Source organism: Mus caroli, chromosome 19 (assembly GCF_900094665.2).
Source record: "Mus caroli chromosome 19, CAROLI_EIJ_v1.1, whole genome shotgun sequence".
NCBI classification, from domain to species: domain Eukaryota; kingdom Metazoa; phylum Chordata; class Mammalia; order Rodentia; family Muridae; genus Mus; species Mus caroli.
In genome coordinates this window covers 17,641,760-17,647,722 of record NC_034588.1, presented here as the reverse complement: position 1 = coordinate 17,647,722, position 5,963 = coordinate 17,641,760, and positions in this window count along the sequence as shown.

Genomic DNA, 5,963 nt, shown 5'->3' with positions numbered 1-5,963 from the left:
TCTTCTAGTTTTTGCCACTATTGTATGAGTGAACACATCTTGCCTGGCAGGCTAATATTGTAGTATTCATGGTCCACAACTGTTTAAGATCCTCATATCTGGTACTTTACAGAATTATGAAAATTAGCCAGCAGGGTAGAATATCCTAGGACAGTTTGAGATTGATTTCTCCATGTCTCCCAGAAGATGCCAGATCTCACGAATGCAGTCTCTTCATTACCTAGATGTGTATACACACATTGAAGTGCCACATGGACGCATCCAAGGCACCTAACAGCATCTTTAAAGAAAAAAAAAATCCTATTTTAGTTTGAATGTGAAATACTTCCCCTTAGGCTATGTGCTTGCTCACTTGGTTTCCAGCAGGTGGCAGTGTTTTGGAAGAGTGTGGAACTTTAAGGAATTCAGAGCCTCGATGGAGGAAGTAAGTCACTTGTAGAAGTTTCTGAGTTATATAATATATATATATATATATACTATACATACTTCTAGCTTGGTCTTTGCTGGTATTATACTGACTTTTGAGAATATGATGGTTTTAAGACATGTTTCTGCCACCATGTAGTTACCTGCTGCTATGCATTGTTCTCCATGATAGACTGTAACCTTTAAAATCAGAAACCCCCAAAATTGCTCATATCTGTCTTTATTTTAGAATCCCAATGATTTTATTTCAGTTTCATCGTTTACATAGTATGTGTCCAAAATTTACTATAAATTAATACCTTGAAAGTTTCACTTGAACATACCCTTCCTCAGTTTACTAATCTGTACACTTAGCTAACGAGAGAGAGGAGAACAAGTCAAATGAGGTTATCTTTAAAATTATTTATCAAGAAATAAAATTATTATATTTTTATTATATTAAAATGTTTATTATATATCTGTATATAAATGATAATGTTTATTATATTAATAAATAAAACCAATACATTAAAATTATTTATCAATAAATAAAAAGCACTGGGAGAGAAGATGTAAAGAAGAAAATAAGAGAAAAGTTAAGCCATCAAAGATAGAGAAAAATGAAGAGAAAAAAATGTTACAGAACTTAGGGTCCCAAACAGTCGATTACCTGTTCTTGGTAATATCAAAAGAATTAAAGTAATAGGGAAAAGTAAAACAGGAGAATTTGCTAATGGGTCCACTTTGGGATGAAGGACAAAGAGACACAATGACCCCCTCAGGCTATCTTTGAAGTTCTGAAGGAAAGTTTAAATAGTGTGCCAGCAATATTGACATCTAAGTAGTCTTGCTAAGGTGTGGCCCTATGCACTGTTGACCCATCGATGGTTCTGTAAGGTTGCAAGCCTCTTTCCTGTTTTGGAGAGAAGAGGATTTTTTTTGCTCTGGCTGGCTCAGAATTTTCTCCTCCCAGCAGAGATGCTATGGGAAGTTGCTGTATCTTGGGCCCAGTATGTCTGATAGCTGATCTGTTTATTTAGAATGAATTTGTTTCTTTTGGGCCAATTATAAAAGGAAACAAACAGAAAATAGAAACGGAAGAAAGTGGAGGAGAATGAAATGTTATTGGGCTTGACATTAAGAAAGATAAAAAGGTTGTCAAGGCTACAAACACACTCAAATTCTTAGGTAATCTACCTTAGGGGTGTGTGTGTGTGTGTGTGTGTGTGTGTGTGTGTGTGTGTGTAAACCTTACAATAGTAGTTTCATAAAAGACTCTACATGCTTCAGTTTTACATTTACCAATCAGTATTCTGAGATCCTCTGAAGGGACCACACATCTCAGAAGACCAGCAAAGCCGATTTGGGTTGTTGTGCTCAAAGCTCAGGAAAAGGATCCGGATTGTTTTGAAGCAGTGCAATGCTGCCTCCTGGTGGCTGAGATGGGCACATGCGTCCTGATGACAGTCGCTCTGAACAGAAGTACATTTAAGTACTATAAGCTGTTTAATTCGACCAGTAGATACAACGATCTTGAATTTGCATTAACAAATAACAATAATGTAATCAAGAATATTTGAAAAAAGATTTTAAAATTACTAAGTTCATACCATAAAAACTTGGAGACTATAGTTGTGATAAATTATTAAAAAAATATTTCTCAGCAATCTGACCTAGTTCTTATTTCTTCCAGTAAAACAATGTTTATTTGTTTATGTGTGCATAATATACATTAGTTTCTTTGGGTGTAATAGCTGGAATGTTGATGACAGATCATTTAATAAGAGATGTGAGATTATTGGGTATTTTTTCTTCTTTACCAAATCCAAAACTGACAAATTAATTCAATTTGTTATTTCATTTTATTTTTCTATCTGCCTGACCTTCAATACTTGTAAAAAATCATGGTTAAGATTATTTTGAAAGATTAACTTTGTTTATGCAGTATCAGGAAAGATAAACTTCCCTCTAATACAGTGTCATTTTTCTCTCTTTTTATGCCTTTATTGACAAAATCATGAATTGGAACAAACTTCACTTGGAGAATTGCCATTCTTTTTAGGAAAATATTTCATCGTAAAGGTAAGCAGAATTCCTTTTGAGACAAATTTAACAGTAAATTTTACTTAACTGATGAGAAAGTAGAATGTTGGCTATGTGACCACTAGATGGCGGTATTGTCATGTATAGAGGCAGTCATGGCTGCGGGGCTGGGTGATTTATTTTCTGCCCTCTGAATAAGAAAAATTATATATGTCCTCTGTGACCCATAGCATGAATTTACTATTACCTACTCGCCTCCAACACGACAGAGAGGGAGAGAGGGAGGGAGGGAGGGAGAGAGAGAGAGAGAGAGAGAGAGAGAGAGAGAGAGAGAGAGAGAGAGAGAGAGAGAAGAGAGAGCGCCCCAGAGCAAAGCTAAAAGACAACACACCATCTCAGGAGTTAATAATGGATTGGCCACAACAGAGCTACAAAATAAATTCAGAGAGAAATATCCAGCTCAGAGTCTGACATTGTAATTACAGGAGTGGAGTGAGGTTTCTCTTGAAGCATCAATGCATTCTACTTGGGTAGGATGGAGCCATAATCCGATCAGCTGCAACCGCCACAGCAACAGACGGACCCTAAAAATAGGCCCCCTCTGGTAATCTGTCTGGATTACTAAATTCAGTGATGGCTTGGCAACAAATCAGGGAAATGTTTGCGGAAAAGGATTTAAATATATCATGAAGTTCTATCTGCTTTACAGAGACACTCACAAGGCCCGGATTCAGAGTGACTGCTCCAGGGCTGCTTCCAAACAACCAAACTCGTTTTGTCAAAACATCACCTTGCAGTCCTGCCGTTTGCAATTTAATCATCTTAAATCCATTAGTGGGGGCAGAGAAAAGATAGAGATTTCAAAGGGGGTCTCCAGATATTGGTGCCTACATTATACATTACAATCTTATGGGTAACATTTAGCATTATTAATGATGCAGGGGTTAGTAATTAGGAGATAATATGGATCCCACTTGAAATAGATGAAGGTAAGATTTATTCTTAACCGTACCATGATGCCTGTGACACAGTCACGGGTGTATAAACAGAAAGTAGCTTAATACTTGGCGTGTGCTAAGTAGTACTGACTGGAGAGAATAGACACGGGTTGACAGTGACTTTAGATTCAGAATTTAAAATGAAGCAACGGTAAGCATTTCTGGTGGACGTATTTCTAGGCATTTAGGGTTAATTATTTTATGAACTGTCATGACAGTTTTTTTAGCACGTCAATACAGACTTTTCGTCAACATAGCCCCACATATTTTTTTTTCTGGTCCAGGAAAGAATCTCGGGTCTATAATGTTTAGCCTGATCGTCACTCTTCCTATGCTTCGTACTGAGAGTCTGTCCTCTCTTCCTTAAGTGCTGCAGTTTCCCACCTTCCAAACAATGTCACTCACTTCTATTCTAAGCTAAACACACACACACACACACACACACACACACACACACACACACACACACACACACACACACACAATCATTCCAGGAATCGGTGAGTAAATAAATAACAAACGTGGGGATACTCCTGTGAGAGCTGGTAAGACTTCTGTCCTGCACTTTCCATTTGCCCCTGAAATGACTGAACTCACTGAATCCTAGCATTTTTAAAATTCACAATTTAGAATAAAAAACAATCAGAACTGGTTAAAAAATAACAGCAGCTACTCTACGGTGTCATCACTAAAAACATCGGACTGATGTTACAGATACTGAAAACTAGTTTTGGGTTCATATTTATCATAAAATGACAGCTTTAATGAAAACCGGAATGATAGCCTATAAGGTTTACAATCAATCAGGCACAGTAGTTCAGAAATATTTCCTAAATCCCCATACTAGCCACTCATCCTAACTGTATGTAGTTTGTACCATTGACCTGGCAAGTAACGTTAGATACGTGAATGCATTATTTTTAATGTATTGCATGGAGCACAGTTTTGATATTTGGACTGTTTTTTTTTTAACCTACCTAGGTGACATATGCCAAGAATTTTACATGATCTTCAGAAATTTATACAGTTCACAAAATATGGGGAACTCGGAGCACTGACTCTATTCAGCACTTAAATGCGTGTGTATATATTGAAGTCTCTATTTTGGGAGGATGAGAGTTTCCTATTGTTAATCAGGAATCATATTCTGTGATTACCACTACCTTTGATTTAACAAGCCCACTTAGTTATAAAATCTTATCACTGAAATTTTGATAGCAGCCAATGGAAGCACTCTCATCATTGATATGAAATTATACACACACAAGGGAAAGGATAATGAAGAACTAGCAAGGAGTACAAAGTATACCAGGCTATAGCAAAGTTTTTTCAACCCTTAATTTTCATTTTATTTATTATTTCAAATGTTTTCTTTTATGTTTCTGAGATAATATAAATATTCCTATGCTCAAATAGATGAACAACAGTTTAATAATAAAATACCTATATTTTTTTAATATAGCACAATATTTATGACTCTTGACAACACTTTAGGTCTGTAATGATGTTACAACAGATGATTTTGTACAGCATAAAAACCTAATGGATGGTGTTAGTGATGCTCTCAACGGTGATGATTTTATCTGTGTGGTTAGGAAGCCTTAGTCATCTTAGAATGTACACAGGGAGAACAGCCCTAAACCTGAAAGAACAAATTCTAAATCATTAGAGGCAGTAACTTTATTTCGATGTTTTTTCCTGTTTGCCTGGGCAGTTATGCTCTTATTTTTTTTTAATCTAATCTAGAAGAATAGTTTTTGGGTTACTCTTGAAAAGATACAATTTTATATACATTTTAAATATTGTTATTATTAATGTCAGTCAACAGCAAAAGCTACATTTCTTAGAAATGACTGTTTCTTTGTTCTTTCATTTGGTCCTTAAAATATTGTTATTTCATTGACTATATATATGTATATATATATGTGTATATATGTATATGTATATATGTATATATATATATGTATATATGTATATATATATATATATATATATATATAAAACTTCATTTGTTTAAAAAAGGGTGCAAAGCTACTTACACGAAAATATAGAAATTAGCAAAAATCAAATCAGGGAATATTAGCTAGGCAAATATATAAAACAAATTTTAAGGCATGCTTTATGTGTGATAAAAAAGAACAAATCTAAGGTCTTCTACTTGGCTTTGACGATTACTTGGGGGTAACCATAACCTACTTTTCTAACTGCTGGCAGGACTAGTTCCCCCCCAGAGGTGTACCCCAAATCCTTGCTGTTCTCCTGGCCATGTGGTCATGGTCCTTCTCCTCTAAGGCAGACTCCTCCTCTTCCCTTTGAACGTCTGTGCTTCTTCTCTCTCTGCAACCCCCAACCCACTAACTCAAAACCTTTCTGCATCTAATCCCTCCAGGAATTGGCTGCACCATTTTTATGAAGCCAATAGTTTTAAATTAAGGAACAAGATTTGCACAACAAAACCTGACTAGACTTTCTGCTACAGAATTTAGCATTGCAATGCATAGAAACAGACCAAAGCTC